At 34.6% G+C, this 18248-nt stretch overlaps 1 protein-coding gene across 23 annotated transcripts in view; it reads right to left on the reverse strand.

Annotated features, from left to right (window-relative positions):
* LOC136849237 (epsin-1-like) overlaps positions 1 to 16413 on the reverse strand; it is a 150992-nt gene extending 134579 nt beyond the window's left edge. For 13 of the 23 annotated variants that reach the window (XM_067122488.1, XM_067122477.1, XM_067122471.1 and 10 more), the window contains exon 1: positions 16254 to 16396. The gene's annotated coding sequence lies outside the window, so the exon portion shown is untranslated. Of the gene's footprint in view, positions 1 to 15484; positions 15949 to 16044; positions 16181 to 16253 lie in introns of those variants that run through there. The other 10 variants (XM_067122490.1, XM_067122478.1, XM_067122486.1 and 7 more) reach the window with 5 other exon arrangements.
* Between the last annotated feature and the right edge of the window lie 1835 nt (positions 16414 to 18248).

Here is an 18248-nt window from a genome sequence, read left to right on the forward strand (position 1 = left end):
GAAACAGCAGGGTTGGGAAGAGGGCACTTCCATTTTAAGCAATGCTTTATTGAAAAAATTGTGATTCTGAAAAATTTCGTTTCACAATACACAAATTACTGTATCGTACTTACAATAAGTGTGAAAAGTACTATAGGAGGGTAGCATCAGAGCTGCTATCTACATCCATAAAAAGAAAATTGAGATCTACAAGGACGATCCTCAGAGTTTCTGGGTATGACATTTGCATCAGAACATGAGATCATCAGGTGACAGGAAGTCACCATGGTGTATAAAAGTAACTTTTAAAGTATGGACTTGGAAATCAGTCAGTATGTCTATCTTTCACTAAAACCTCTTATGCAAAGGCTGCATTTAAAAGACTTGTACTGCAAAAGTGTGGATCTGGAAGTTTCTAGTGCAGCAGACAGTATTTTTCAACTTTTTCTGAACGTATGAAGGTTGAACAAATTTCAAGAAAGTTGACAGTATCTTTCTGAAGCCTTCAGTTCAGTAGACATAGCAGCAATACATTGAAAGGCTAAGCAGCAAGTCCTCCACATGCTGCTGTGGAACTAAAGAGGCAGAAAGGCAAAGACTGCATTGTTTTGATTGGGTTGTTTGGAAAACTTGAAACATAGTCTTTAGTACATGGATAAACACTGTAATGGAAAACTTGAAACAGTCTTTAGTACATGGATAAATACTGTACTAATTCTTGAAAAATGTGCAATTACCAATTTATCCTGAAAAAGATAGTCTTCAGTGAAAGAACTAACAGCTCAATCTTTGGTAAATAAAGATTCATATACACTGAAAGGATACAATTCAAGGGTTTATGCCCAAAATAACTTGCTTTCTAACCCTCCTTTTGTTCCTCTGGTCAATCTTTTTCTCAGCCTGCCATCCATCACTTTCATACTAGTTTAATTCCAATTTGTGAACAGTGCGGTATAAGTGAGTTTCGATTGGCTGTGCCTCTCGTGGGTACGTTGATAGTTAGTAAATCCTTATCATTTCAACTGCATGGTATTAGGGCTTCAATTCTCACCAATCCCATAGTTTATTCGACACTTCCCTCTTCTTGAGGGATGACTTTATCGTGAGTGACCAAGGAACTCTCAGTGCCCTTGCATTCATCGTCTTGAACTATCCACGTGTGATGAGGAATTTCACCTTTTATGGCACCGCTGAATCTTTATACTGTAATTGCAGCTTATTTATTATTATTTACGTGTGCCCCTAGTATCAATTTGTAAACTATTGCTATTAATTGTCGAGTAAATGTAGCTAATCATTAACTGAGTATAATTACCCTTGCAGTACCTTGACTAAAAAGAGTACCTAAGGTTAGTAATCTTCTTCCATTTCCCTCTCAGTTTTTTTGTATTACTGTCAGCCATCTTAATGCATTCCGCTGCTTGGCATGGGCTGGCAAGTAACAGTCATATATAATTCATAATTCCATGTTGACAGACCAATATGCTAGGTCAAGAACCAGTTGAAGAGCCGACTGAGAAAGTGAAAGGCCTGAGCCATGTATAGCGTATTCTTTCAGTACACCAGATACAGAATAAGTTCTGTTTATCCAGCTTTTAAATGACAGCAGATCTACATGGTTATGAAATTGTCCCAGCAGTCTACGATGCATTCATCCTTAGAGGTGACAAAAAAAAAAAAAAACCCTCACACCTATAAGTTCAGGAACTTGAGCTTCCTTATAGAGAGGTATTGTGGCTGGAATAGGATAATCCATCATTTGGAAGCTATGTGAAAAGTGATATATACTTCAATATACTCATTAAACAATCTCTCAGCTGGATAAATATAGCAGATCTGCATGTTTTGGATGATGTCCTGGTTGTTTACACTGCAGCCTCTTCCTCAGATTTACCACTACAAAGCCTCAAGAATAAAGGTTGAGCAATTCCAGTTTCTTGTGGGAAGAAAAAACTGCAATTCACATACAAGAATCTACTATTAGGAAGCTTTTATGGGCAAATTTGTAAAAAGAGAATTGATCGACAATCTGTTCATGTTTTAGGTAAAGAATTTGACAATCTATTCTTGTTCCATGTAAAGAATTACAAAGACCGAAATAGATTTCCACACCTCTGGCACACAGCTAAGAGGTGTCTTAGTGCTGCCATCAGACCTAAACTAACCTTTAGATGGAGCAATGAGAGGGGATAAAAAGTGAGTGATTGGACAGGGAAATGAAATGTTCAGTGAAGGAAAAAGTTGTGAGGTGCAGTTGCAAGACAAAAGGAAGGACTGTGTGCAGGATTAAGGAAAAATGGATAGTGTTCAAGAAAACTGGAGATAAAAAACAGAGAGAATATAATAAAAAGATGGGGAGACAGTGAATGCAAAGAGGTAACTGCAGAGAAAGTTGAATGAGAAAATGGATTTCACAATAAAAGATGCAATGGAGAGATACTGTCCTGGGTCCACTGTGCTGAACATTTTGAAAATTTCTTCAATGAGGATGATTAAAGAGAATGATTCAGAAATCTACAGTTGATGATGTAAGAATGGAAATTAAAAGGCTAAAAAAATGGAAAAATACTAACAGGTTTATGGTACCAAGAGATGTTACAGTACAGTAGTGAAAGTATATCTAAGTGGCTGACTTGGATGTGTCAGATACATCTGGAAAGGTTCCACTTGAATGAGTGAGAGGAATAACTGTTCCTCTGTGTAAGGGTAAAGGTCATTGAGGAGACTTAGAAGTAGGCATACCAAAGCTATTCTTGCCATACCTGAACCTAGAATATAAAATTTATGCTAAAGGCCAAGTGCTGGGAACTACGAGGTCATTCAGCGCTGAAATGCAAATTGACAGTAAAAAGGTTTGAAAAGTGTAACAGGAGGAAAATCCCACCGTTGCACTTTGAAACAACTGTTAGGAGAGCTAGAATGTAATGAATGGTGATGCAGTAAAAGGAATGAAAGGGGTTCATGTTAGGGGCTAAAGGGAATACTGCAAAGAACCTTATGTAATGCCTACAGTGCATCGTATCACGTGCACTGACAGCAGTGCCCCCTACGGATCATAACTGGACCTATACAAAGCTCCAGATAGAAATGAGAGAGGCAATTTGGAAGGTGTTAAGCATGTATGATACAGAATATATACTGCTGAGAGCAATAAAGTTTTTATGACTGGAGTGAAGCATATGATTAGCAATTAGGTGTGTTAGTAACTGGCTTGGTGTAAAATTGGGCCTTCAACATGTAGGTATTACACATATAATATTTTCCCCATATTTTAAAGCCTAATTTGTACCACAATTTTCACAAATGCCAAGCATTTAAAATTATTCATCCAAGCAGCTTATGTTACACATCACAAGAAACCACTTGACCAACTCTTTCTTAATGTGGGACACATTTTATCTGTCAAGGAGTGATAAGATACTGAAAATGTGTAGCCTCTGACTCATAGCTATGTGAATCCAGCTTTTCCCACCCATGAGTAGCTATAAATGTAAAAAGATTATGACAACAGTGATTCACTGCATAATAAATTTACTGAACTACAATTTCAAGTTGTTAAATTTTAGACCATTCAATACAAAATCATTCAGTTTATGACATACAGTATAAACTCTGTTAGATTAATGGGCTGAAGTTCTAGTTGTGTTGTTGTGTTCCCATCATGACAGAGCAGCAAACTTCACAGTCCCCTTCCCCCTTAAAGATTTCCAAACCTAATGGTCTTCCTGTACAGTAAACCCCCCATATTCGCATTCTCATGATTCGCGGACTCACGCGTTCGCGGGTTTCTCTGTGGAACATATCTAGCCATTATTCACGGAAAATTCGCCCATTTGCTGTATTTTTCACTGAGAAATATTCACTAAATAATGTATTTTCATTAATTTTCATGAATAAATGCACTTTTTTGTGATAAAACTATTAAAATACTCAGATATACACATTTTTACAAGGTTTTTCTGTGTTTAAACTATCAAAATGAGCAGTTCTAAGTGTTTTTAGAGGGGTTTTAAGTATTAGCGGATTTTAGCTATTCGTGGGGGTGTGTGGTATGCATCCCCCGTGAATATGGGGGGTTCACTGTATCTCTAAGGGAGATAAAATTATTAGTACACCTACTACCCCCTTTCCTCCAGTTGCATCTTTTCTCTACATCATGATGCCAAACCAGCTTCTATCACTGCCTCAACCAGTGTGTCCTCGTGCTTTATCACCTGGGATGGAAGGCTCAGAAAATCAAAACAACAGGGTTCAGATGAAGATCTTGACCAAATGCCAATCCAAGCAGTAAGCGCAAAAAAATACATTTTTTTTACAAACCCACTGGTTTATGGCAGCCTAACCCTGCAATCAGTAACTCTCCAGACACCCTCCAGAAATCTAAGTCAACATCCACCTGGTCTGGTAATTACATCTGGGCTCTCAAGCCCCCTTTTAATATAAAACAGTGTTTATATTACATGTACTCAAATTACTTCATTTCTACCTTGAAAGAAGTTTGAGACACTACAAAGGTCTCAATAAAAATTGCAGACACTACTAAGATAAAATTGTATCAATTATTACTTGAAAAAACTGAAGACTACAAAGATAAATTTATCAAACAAAAATGAAGAGAAAATAACCTGATCTGAATAACACAACAAGGATATGCTACATCATTCATTAAACAATATCAGCAGAGACTGATGTAGTTAAAAGGCTAAACAAAGAAATGCTTTATAAGCCTCTTAAACATAAGCAACAATAATACCTATGGCTATTCCATATGTTCATATTGCCCAGGTCACCCCCATCCCAAAAGAAAAGGTACCTATTTGCTAGAGTAAATTTCTCCCATCTGTCAATATGGGTTGGATCCTTTATCAGTTATTACTACCAAATAGCCTACCACTCACAAAGCTCGCAGCTGAGTACTCTGTCCCGACAGACATACAGTCAAGAAAAGAAAACTTATACATTGTCTATTAACTAGTCATTTAAATACATTTGAGGTGAGGCAGAAACTGACCCTATCTGAGTAATATTTATAAACAACCCAGCCAGTTTTATCTAAAAAAAGAAAACTAATTACAACCAGGTGTGCTAGTGTCACATATACTGTACATGACTTGCATACATCCACTTATCCAAGTTTCTGAGTCACAAAGTGTTACATACTGTAACAGTAATTATTACACTTACAAATAAAAGATGGAAATTATACAAATAAGACTGCCATTTGGAAATAATCAATAATAATATAATAATAATAACTACAAGAAGAAGAAGAAGAAGAAGAAGAAGAAGAAGAAGAAGAAGAAGAAGAAGAAGAAGAAGAAGAAGAAGAAGAAGAAGAAGAAGAAGAAGAAGAAGAAGAAGAAGAAGAAGAAGAAGAAGAAGAGAAGAAGAAGAAGAAGAAGAAGAAGAAGAAGAAGAAGAAGAAGAAGAAGAAGAAGAAGAAGAAGAAAGAAGAAAGAAGAAAGAAGAAAGAAGAAGAAGAAGAAGAAGAAGAAGAAGAAGAAGAAGAAGAAGAAGAAGAAGAAGAAGAAGAAGAAGAAGAAGAAGAAGAAGAAGAATGTACAATTTTCTGCATTCTAAATGGAAAGGCTTACAAGTGTTTCCAGTTCCTTTACATATGACAAAATGTAAAGCAAGTTATTTATGATCTGCTTCCCCTTTATGAAAAAGTAGTACTGCTTAGACACAACAGCAATAACAAAACAGAACAATCCAAGTTTGTGCTGTAATCCCAAAGATTGTAAATTGATTTAAATAACAAAAGTACAGTATTTTCAACACTAAATTCATGTACAACAGAAAGAAGACCAGAAATAAAACTGGGTTCAATTTTTGTTTCTTGTCCCTACTGACCTCATTTTGACCTTCAATATGATGACTATTTATGGTGGAATTATGACAAAAACATATTCAAAAAGTAATCTGTACTACATTTAATAATTTACCCATTCCTCAGACATAACTTTTGAGGTAAAAAAAAAAAAAAACTAGAGAAACGATTCTGCTGAAATAGCTTACCGAATGTACAACAGAAGCTGTGGAACACCAACACATCAATACTACCTTACAATTACATCAATACTGAAAGGACTTTAGAACACAATGAATTACAATAACCCTTAAACACACACCTCAAATATACACGTTATAAACACAGAGCTCTAACTGAGGTTACAATAAATATTCACACAAGTTTCTTGACTCACTGCAGTATACAAAGCCTACAAGCAGACTAAGGTCCCGTACACAAAGGCCCCATTTTCTGCATTAGTATGGCTTCCCAACTTTCAGGAAGCCATGACAGTTTGTATGATAATGTGCATCACTTATATACTCACAGTGCCTTACAACCGAGTGATTTAATTGCTCTTTCTGACTACAAAATCTTAAATTATTAAGACATCCTATAGACTACAGAAATCATGAATAGAGCAACTTTTAATTATGTATGAAATCCCAGACTTTAATTTATTCAAAATACCAATATTACAAATAGGTAGTGAGAATGGCTATGTAAAATTTTTACATTTAATATAATGACTTGTAATTACTACCCAGACGTATAACAGGTTCAAATTTAAGGTGATACTGAAAACCATTCCAACTAAAGAGTCAAATCTTTCAAAAACCGTACAGGGCAAAATGTGCTTACACCAATATAACTGACTTTTACATTACCATTTCAGCAATTTCCCTTGGATTAAATACTGCAAAAACAAAACTGCAATCCCATATAACTAACTACAAATTTGTAAAGACAAAAGAACTGTGATCAAATACATTAATATTAACTAAGAGACCAGCCAATCACAAAAAGGAAAAATAAAATGAATCAGGAGCAGAACTACCTGACTTGCCTATGGCATCTTTCATTGGCATTTACCTAACATCTGCTTTTCTACAAGGGGCAACAGGAACAGGGAGATACTTGTAAAACTCAAGCATGGTATTATCAATTTGTTCTCATAAGAAAAGATATTTCACAATTGCTTATTTACTGATGAAATTATACACTAATACCATATCCATATAAAATGAAAAACAACAATCCATAGATGGATAAAGGAAACCTAACACCATAAAAAAGTATTAAAAAACCAGTAAATTCTTAGGGTTCTTCAGAATTACAATAATATATTCTTAGTTATAAGTGCAAAATTTTGCCAAAAATATCTGGGGACAATATAAGAGAAATGGATTACAAAACTGCTTAAATAGAATCCTTAACACCATAGAACCTTAACTCGTATGAAATTTAAGGCCCATGCATAACTTCAATTCCAAAAGGGTGAATATTAAATGTGGTTCTAAGTATCATGAACATCGTTGGAAAAAACAAACTTTAAAAGCCAAATACAAAAGTTTAACCCTTCTAGATTTTGAAGTCACAAAATTTGTTTGTGGCAAACCTTACTTTGAACAATTATGAACATAATTCTTTACTTTTTTCAAGACATAGATCAGTAATCCCAGAAATCTTTTTCCTCATACAGAATAGCTACGAACTTCCTATCAGTATATTCTTGGCATTAAACCAGTTACAGCAAAGTAAATAAATTTAGGTCATTAAAAAAATAAAAAAGAACTATAAAAAGACAATGGGAGAATCTGTCCAATATCCAAGACAGAATCACAAGCATCAGGGTAGCCATTAACTCCTGAAAGCCACATAAGTGCAAGAAATAGGATTAACCTATTCTACTGACACAGCACTTGCGTCTGATCCTTAACAAGAAGAATGACGTAGGTACAACTACCTTACCTATTTCAAAGAGAACATATATATATATAGGCTACATGAACTTTTACTCTTATGCAACCCCATATTTTCGAATCAAACAAAAACCGATATGGTGCAAATTACAAAACACACATTAAATATAAAAAAATAAATTAAGTAACTGAAGTATCACAAAAACAATTCCTGTGTAATTTGAAAGAAAAGACGGTAACCAAAAGTAACAGGTGATTAGTTTCAACAAAAAGTGAACAGCAAAATTCCTTTATATTTCAAGTATCTATGATCACATGCTTCCTATTTGAAGTCACTTTACATGCAAAGGACATCACAAGGTCATAATAAAGAAGCCACAGACAAGAGTTGCCCTCTACCTTTGCATTTTGCATAGTCATTTTTTCCCCAATTCAAAAACAAGTTTTGCTATATTCTCTGTGGTTATGATGCCCAAAAATCATAGCAATCTTTTCGTTTGAGATACATGTACATATAAATTATGCAAAAATAAGATAAGACTAGCCTACATGAAGATTAATACAATGTTTACATTACATAAGGCATGTTTTTTTATTAACCATATATTCCCTTTCAATCTTGGAGTGGTCAAGACTGAAAGGCTTCTTCTGCACAAAACTGCTTACCCACTTTGGCAAATGAGGTCAGCTGAGTGTGTGTGCCACATATTTAAAAGCCATAGTGGGGAAGAGAAGAAGGCCTTCTTTCTATGATTACTGTAACTGGGTTTTGTATGAAAAAGCATGACTTGTTCATTAGATTGCTGTATTTTTTTATAACTCCCTTAATCATAAACACCAACCCTGAAGAACAATATGGAAGGCAGACCAAATGGGCCTAACCTATCAGTGAAGGAATTCCAGCCACAAAGTTTAAGAGCATAAAAAACACTGGTATGTATCTGTTAAGCAGCGTGCATGAATAAATGACTCAGCATTCACCATCAACATGAAGCACAAAATGGGTACCCTGAATAGCATTCGAAATTTACAAACATTCACAAAATCTGCTAAACTATGGAAATAATACCCAGATCCCAGAAAACCACAAGGTAACAGATTACTGTGCACAGTAAGCACAGCTTCTAATATGTACTGTAATTGTGTTTTTATAGATGCAGGTATTTGATTTACATTAATTGTGGTAAAAATGTATTTTGAATGTGGCTGTTCCAAGTAAGCATAAAATACTGTTTATGGAAGAATACTTCACAGTTAAACCAGAATTTGGAAGGTTTTGCAGATTTCTAAAAACTTTAAACCCTATGGGCTGTTATAGCGAACTGACTTGCATAAAATTTGCATTGATCAATGTTTGTGGTCTTTGATTAATAATAGAAGTATTTGAATGGTATTCATGTGTTGATGGTGCCTTTTAATTGGAAAAAACATGACATAAACAGAATATCCATACTGACAGCGTAGGCACTATCAATGAAAATGCAATAACAAGAGCTAGGAAAATTAAAATTACACATCCCTACAAGATCACCTTAGCTACCAATTCCTTCTAAGGAAGACTGAACAGTGTATAACATTTCTCTATACACTGTATGGTGCTGCACCAACATATCCCCCACAATTTTCACAAGGGAGACAAAAATATTTGTATTTATTCTCAAATCCGCAATAGCATTATTTTAACCAAAATTAGAAAACAGGAAATCCCAATCAGTCTGGAGCAACAGTGATTTCCTGCTTTACTGTTAGTAATATCATGAGTCATTAAAGCAATCAACTGCCACATGTCATGTTTTTTCCAATTAAAAGGCACCATCAACACATGAATACCATTCAAATACTTCTATTATTAATCAAAGACCACAAACATTGATCAATGCAAATTTTATGCAAGTCAGTTCGCTATAACAGCCCATAGGGTTTAAAGTTTTTAGAAATCTGCAAAACCTTCCAAATTCTGGTTTAACTGTGAAGTATTCTTCCATAAACAGTATTTTATGCTTACTTGGAACAGCCACATTCAAAATACATTTTTACCACAATTAATGTAAATCAAATACCTGCATCTATAAAAACACAATTCAAGGTTTTGAGTATCTGTATAAAAATATCAAATTCACATTCCTAACTGCAACACCAGCTTTCATAATAAATCTGGAGCCTTACTTCTAATCTCCATAAAAACAAATAGGTTTTTAAAGTGCATGTTCAAAGAGTATTGAAACCATGATATTTTCATCAATGAAGCCCCTATTTCCCTTAACATTCTAAACCTTTTAAGCCTGATTTTGAATTTCAACCTGCTCTTTATTATTTACCTCAAGCCAATAAACTTAAATAAGCCCTAAAGATGGCAACTGTATTTGGTCTTACTATGTATAAATAACTTATAAAAAATCCATATGTAAAAAATAACCTTGTATACTGTACTCTAAACACTCAAGTCATCATACCACAAAACTAATCAATATGAAAATCAATTGTAGACTTGTTTCATTTATGAAAGCAATAGCATGACTAAGCTACAGTGGATCAATAACATGCATCACACAATTCTCCAAAGGACACTCATCATAAGTCCCCAATATATATATATATATATATATATATATATATATATATATATATATATATATATATATATATATATATATATATATATATATATATATATATACATATATATACATATATATATATACATATACATATATATATATATATATATATATATATATATAATATATATATAAATATATAAATTAATAATGTATTTATATAAGGGGGCACCCAGAAGAAAAGTTCAACAAAACATTGGTTCACTAGACTTAACAGTTATTCAGCACACATTCTGTCTACCTTAAATGGGTGTCCAAGCCCCAATACAAACAGAATTCATATGGAAATGTTACAACATTCAACATAAAAGTAATGCAACCTCTACATCAGATAATAATAATAACAACCAAAGATCTATGTTAACTGCACTAAACAATTAACTAATTTTCCCCCACCCAAGAAAAACCTTTTAAATGCTTTGCAAGGGGCCCCCAAAAAACCTAAAATATTTATACACATCAAATATAACAATCTACTATTAGAACTAATGATAGCCTTGCAATTATAAATGTTCTATTACTAAAACTATCATCTGGTCTTGAAAGTAAATACTGTAGGTGGTGTAAGTCAGTACAACAAAAAATACATAAGTAGTATACATGTGTATCATATACAAATACAAACTAATGTAAGTATGCTTGTCCTGCTCTGAAACAAAGGATGTTCCAATTAAACAAAGTACTGTATGTTCTAGTAAAACAAAGTATAAGTCAACAGGTAGCTCTTGTCTGTGCATTTGCAAAGAACTTTATATTGTCAATACAGTCAGTGCCAACAAAAGCAACAATCTTCAGGAATACTAAACTTCTCTGAATGACTCAACCTAGTACAGTACCTTTGTGATCACAGATAAATGAACACACTGCTGTCTCTATAGAAACTTGACCAAAATGCTATTTGTTTTGCTCATATTTTGGGAGTTGGGGTTGTATTTTTAATGTAATTTTCATCTAGCTTATGTTTAAATCTTTCACTCATGAGATCTCTCATCTTGCAGACCACTTCCTCTTGATATGGCCCTTTTGCCTTGACTTCGAAAGCATCCCAGTTATGCTGTTTACATTTACTGGCATTATCTTCCAATTAAAGACTTTGTTTATTGTTTACAGTACTACAGTATACTACTTCAAAAGCAGCCCTTGCCCCAGTTCTGATGTCAAGCATTTCTAGCTATCACAGTAAACTCTAGGTTTGCCTGTGTTCCAAGGTTTTAAGGTCCCTTCTACTGTCATTTATCTTCTTTATCTTATTCTTTTGCTACCCTCCCTTAAAATGCACTCAACACCATTGCCAAACGACCTACTTCCTACAGATGTCAGCAACTGACTAACTTCATCAATATCTCTTTACAGCTGACTCTGAAAAGCCTCTTCAGAAAGAAAAATAGTCACCTCCCTTACAATTAATCCTACAGTGATGGTATCTGCCATAATGCCCAAGAACAGTAGCTTGGATAATGCATCACTACATCTGGATAGTGTTCTACAGATTACCCTTTTCTTCAATAACAATAAGAAAGAATAACTTATTCAATTATAAAGAGATCCTTGTCTAACACTCTGACCTTACTACAACTCAACACTTCCAGCTCTGGTCACGAAAAATCCTTTGACATGCAATCCTGTTAGTGACTTGTCAGTGCAACAGACATTCAGTAAAGTAGAAATGCCTTTTCCCTCTACTTGCATGTATTATGCTTCATTTTAATGAATGCCTCCAAATAACAAATTCTGCTTCAACACAGTAAAGCATAATCTATGTCATTGTAAAATGCAGTAACTGATTTGGAAGATTGCAACCAAGATCAAAGTCTCTACATAGTCCAAAATGATTATGGTGTGGGTGAAATGGTAAGGAGGGAAGAAAGTAGATAGTAAAAAGTTGTCCATACATTGTGAACAGTGATGCTCAATGTAGCCATAGTAGTAGGATATGTATTCCTATGCCTACTTACAGGTTATAGAACAAATCTGCAAATATTCTCCCTATGGATGCAACTTCTCTTAACATTGTCTCTACAAGCAGTTTTTGCAGTTCCTTTCTGAAGGTTACCTAAGTCTCCTCCAGGAAACAAAATGCCTTGTTAAGCCCACTCCATAAAGAGAAACAAATGGGGGAGGGTGGGATAAGAAACGGAGCACCTAACATTAAAACTGAGAAAAAACCTGCTTCTTTAAAGATAAACAATAAATATAATATATAAAAAAAGATTCTTTTACTGCTGAGTACACAGGAAAAAATCATATCATACACAATAAAATTCACTGCAAATTTGTGCTGCTGACCAGTGTAACAATATAAACTCCAAGAAAGCTGATCTTCAGGTGTGGAGGAGGGAAGCAGTCACAAAATTACAGTAGCTATAAGAACTTCCTATAAAAACCAACCTCTCCCGGGTAGTTAAAATTCATTAAATACTTTCAAGCTAATCATCATCATCATTACTAACATTTTCATGCCCAGTTACCTTCACAGAAGTAAGCAATAATAAGTTATTGCCATTCTTCTGTCTTCTAGGCTGAGCTGGTTCTACAACTTATTGACATCACACATGAGCTCCTTATCTCAGTAACATCCTGTGACATAAGTTAAAAATGATGCAAGAGATGGAACAAATTCCTCACAAAAACGTCAGAAGCACAGATAGATTAGGCGTGAAGTCCTTCATTTCTTCACTTCTCTCATATGAAAATGTAATTCAACCTCCCAAATTTTGTGTCCTCATATTACCTCAAACTTGTCTTGCTGAGATCTCACAATTCAAGCCCTTTAAAAAGAAATTAGATGATGAAATTTATTCCATTTACAACAGTTACTGATGCCAATTTTGTAATAATGCATAGATTTTCTATCAGTTATACAGTGCTTTACTTTAACTTTAAAAACAGTACTAAATCAAGAGTAATTTTTCTTTATACAAGACAAGGGTTTGTATCCTCGTATGAACAAATATGCCATCTGTACAATAAAATTAATACCTCATAAATAATGAAATCATATACTGTAAATCTAAGGCTACTGGAAAAACAATAAATTATCTACCCTCCATTCCAATCCAACCTTATCATGATAAATGTTTTTAATTTTTCACTTGATACCTTACATCTAATATCTAAGCCCTAAATCTTTAAGACTGCATTGGTTAACTTAGCAGCTTTGGTTTACTGGCAAGGAAAAATGCTTTTGTAGTTATCATCAAATACTACTGTATCCCCAAGGAAGTGTTAAATTCTGACTGCAACGTTGTCCAACTTCTGTTACACAAAACTGTGGCTCTCTACAAAAATTGCTCAAGCTTATAAGAAGACCTTATCTGTTGAAGCTGAGACAACTCTGATATACATTTCACTGCGGAAGTTTATACTATATACTAATACCACATACTAACTTCCCCTATTTAACAACATACCTGCAGTCATGTGCCTTTTAAGAGACTGTATGTAGCTAGTAGTACAATTATAAAGATGAAATATCAAGGAGTGGTAAAAGACCTACAGCAAACCTCTTAACCAAAAGATAAAGCCTCTTTCAATGAAAAATAAAACCAAGAATTCTTGATGGCCAAGCCCTACAAAAGCAAGTCTTTTACAATTATGAATGCTATGACATGAAAAATATACAAATAAATCTAAACAATAAAAAAATGAAAGGACTAAATTTCACCATCAGCCTACATCCACTTGCATCTTTATATACAACGATGTGAACTGTATTTGTATATAAAAAAAAGTAAAATTTCCCATTTAACAACATATTCATCCACCTATAAAGTGTACCTATACAGCAACTAGTATAATTATCAAGATGAAAAATTAAGGAACTGCAAAGATTTTACAAAAGACCTCCTGAACAGAAACATGAAACCTCCTCTAATAAAAAAATTATTCAAGAATTTCATGAGCAGCAAAGCCTGTGATTGCAATCTTTTGTGGTTATGATTATCAATTGAGGTTTTCAAAGACTGTAAAGCTAAACAATGACACAACTGATTAGATTCAAAATTACCAAAAACCTACTTTCAACTGTATCCTTAAGACCACATAAAATACAAATTTGGAAAGGTTTAAGACAGACTGAAAACTTGCATTTATGCAAGAAAAATGTCTCAATTTTCATACATAACACACTACCATCATCAAATTTTAACAACTCAAAGTTTGTGCTCATATATAATGCACAGTACTTTTGTAAAGCACTAGACAATATGGCTGGAAGCTACTTTCTACATACATAAAGAGGTTATACACCAAACCATTGGATAAATAAACCTGTGTGTGAGTGTGCATACATTATCACCCAATTGTTGAAAAAATAAGTCTACCAGCATAAATTAATCGCACAAATGGTTGCGCGAATAGGCAAATGAGCTGGTCATTGGATACACTAAATTACTGCATGCAAGTCCTCCACTGTTTTACTGTTTGGTGGAATATAAAGCCTATAGCATTTTTAAGACTCCACAAACCAGATTATTGTGGCTTATATACAGAATTAACTTTTACAGATCATTCTGTGTTATGCACTTAACCTTTGGGGATACAATCTACAGGGTTCAGCAGATTGTTAGCATAAAATGTGTAGTAGTATTTATCAAATATGCTGCATTGTTAATCAACTGAGTGGCTGTATATTAATAATCCTTAAAGAGCTGCTAAAAGTTTATTAATCAGAGGAGGATATATGGGTAAATCAGGTAAAGTACATATTTTGTGCACAGAGCTTTATAAAGAGTACATTACAACAAATTAATGTATAAGCCTATAGGCTATACTGGGTAGGCTAAATGAATCAAAAGCCAGATCTCAATGTTTGATTCTCATTCAAATAGGTGTCTGATGCCACTCAATGCATACACAGTTGGACAAATAATGCAAATTATAAACTTTAATTGAATTTGTAAATAAAACCTATCCTCAGGCCATAAACTAACCTACATACCATTTTCAATATAGCCTATCTGATAGAGCTAACAGCCAGCATAAGTAGATTTGCCTTGCCTTGGCAATATCAAAACTCTGTTCATTATTTATTTGCATTAGTCCACTCTAGGTTCAATGAAGAGAATTCCTGGCCATCCTTACCCCAAATAACCCCAACCACACACCACTGAATAAAATCCACATGTTTAATCACTTAACTTTCAACTGAAGAATCCACACAATAAAAGACCTACCTTAATTTAAATACTGTTATAACTGAAAATGCCAGAGCCTTAAAACTTGAGAGCCAGGAGTAGCCTAAGTGTGCAAGCCCAGACCGATGTCTCTGGCCCAGCAATAACCCTGGGATCTCGAAAGGGGGAAACTGCCGACAGAACGTGGCCTTAATGACAGACCTTATACAGATGCCAAAAGGCCACACAAAGCACCTTGAACTTCAAGACACAAAAGTCTACTTTGTGACGCAACTGACGAGACGGGCTAGTAGTAATTAATGTCTATTAGTTGTAATTACTCTGCACTCCACCAAGAACACACCGTTTCCCGAGTGATTCCATGAGCAAATTGGGCAACTGCCGGGTTTTCGAAAGAGTGGACCCCTTCCTAGAGGCGTCCTGGCAAGGATATGATGACAGTGTGCCCCTCCGATCATCACCTTGACCCAAACGCACCCCCTGAAAATCAGCTGATCACCCCCGGAAAGGCAGACGTAAAAAGGTCTGCCCTTTCCTCTCTCTCTCCAAACACGAGAATTACCGTTTCCCTAAGCCCCTGGACCGAGCCGTCTACTCACAATAACTCAGAGGTGTCCTCTGGTGCAACGGGAAATCGCCCTGGGCTCTGGTCCTCGTAATAAAGTCACAAAAGGCGACTCTTCTCTCGTCCCTTTGACTCGGGATCCTTGACACAGATCGTAAACAAACACGAAAATGAACACTCATCCTCGCCCCTCCACCTATCTCCCTCCTCGGCCGCTTTTGAAAGACAAGCCCTGCTTCTTACCTTCGAGGAAGAGCTAGGGTTTCCTCTGGGGTTTCGAGTGGCACTTCAAAACACACAGAAAGTAAAGGTTTGCTTCCTCAAAATGGCGAGAGAACTTCCGCCGTAGTTGACTAAGAGAGGAATGTCTCCATCGTCATTGAAAATGGGAATGAACCAAGACTTTCTTTTCACGGGGAAGCTTCCAAGGGAGACTCTTGCATTTCTCTACGGTGATGTTGCCGGCGTAGCTTTTTCATTCGCTCCTTTTTTTTTACGCAGGACGTACCGTCCATATGTAATGATTGTTTCTGTCAACAAAAAGTGGAATTAAGGTTGACCTTTAGGCTACTATGGATTTGCACGGTTTACTTTCACCATATTTTGTTACAACAAAGACCTTACAGACATTTACAGGCCTACTGTGAATATCATCTTTATTTCCAATACACACACACACACACACACACACACACACACACACACATATATATATATATATATATATATATATATATATATATATATATATATATATATATATATATGAAATGTGTGTAGGCTACATATACTTTGGGTGTGCTTATGTAGCCTACAGTATAGCCTACTGTATAATATATGTAGAGTACATGGTCTAAAGGTTTTAGAATTAAAACTTTTGTACTAAGTAAAATTTAATTGTTATATACAGTATACATACATACATACATACATACACACACACACACATATATATATATATATATATATATATATATATATATATATATATATATATATATATATATATATATATAATGTGTGATTAGTTAAGAAAAATACGAAAAACCGTCGGATATTGGCTTTCTGTTCACTGTTGCAATACAACCGAAGACAAATGAATGATCTGTTCTTAAGTACATATGTAAGCCTATACGGAGTCAACATTGTCAACTGTATACAAAGCTGGGTCACAAAGTAGATGATGCGTATTGCAGAGTGAAAGTGGTAGCCTTCTTGGTGATGATAATAGTGTACTTGTAAGCATTGTTACGACGTGAAGGGGTATCAAATGAAACTGCCTATTTGCTACCAAGACAGCAGAACTTATTTTACATATAATCATCTCAGTGAGTCAGATGTTAATGTGATAATAAGCAAAAAATTATATGAAAGATGAATGTTAAAATCAACAAATGACACAAAATAAACTTACTTGGAAATTCAGGAAAACACAAGAAACTTATATATATATATATATATATATATATATATATATATATATATATATATATATATATATATATATATATATATATATATATATATATATATATGTGTGTGTGTGTGTGTTTTCAACAGTTGTGTATAAGAAGTTTGAACGGCTGAAAACTGTATGTGGCACACAAAGACCTAAAAAGTCTAAAACATAATCAACAGAAAAGCGACATGGAAAATGTTAAGAATATGTGGTACAAAAAAATAAGTTTCTGACCGCAGTCAAAAGTTTTTGTGAGAGAAAGCAAAATTTGTGATAGAACATGTAGATGGGAGAATGACTAGTTTGGTGTAAAAGTGGGTCTCGGGCAATGATATTATGATATATGTCTCTGTGCCAGTTTAATATCTATGGATTGTGTGATGCGAGACGTCAGTGAAAGGATATCTGACGTAGCTGCAACGTTGTGGTGAAAGAAAATGATTCGCTTAGTGAGGAATGGTAGATGTTAATAGATGATAGATGATATAATACTGATTGGAGATAGTGAAGAGAAACTCAGGCAATTGGTGAGAGATTTTCATATTCTTTGCGAGGAGAATATTGGGAGTAAATAAGAGTAACATAAAGATTATGCAGGTAAAAATAACCCAGGAAGATGAAGCAATGAATGTTACCATGAATGGTAGATGACTGAAAGCTGATTCATACAGGAATCTGGAAGTGAATATAACGGATGATGGTAGGGTGAGAAAAGACATGACAACGGAGAGTTAGTGTACGGTTGAGATTGCACGAGGAAGTGACTGTTGAAGATGTGA

This window comes from Macrobrachium rosenbergii, chromosome 20 (assembly GCF_040412425.1).
Source record: "Macrobrachium rosenbergii isolate ZJJX-2024 chromosome 20, ASM4041242v1, whole genome shotgun sequence".
In the NCBI taxonomy this organism is placed as follows: Eukaryota; Metazoa; Arthropoda; class Malacostraca; order Decapoda; family Palaemonidae; genus Macrobrachium; species Macrobrachium rosenbergii.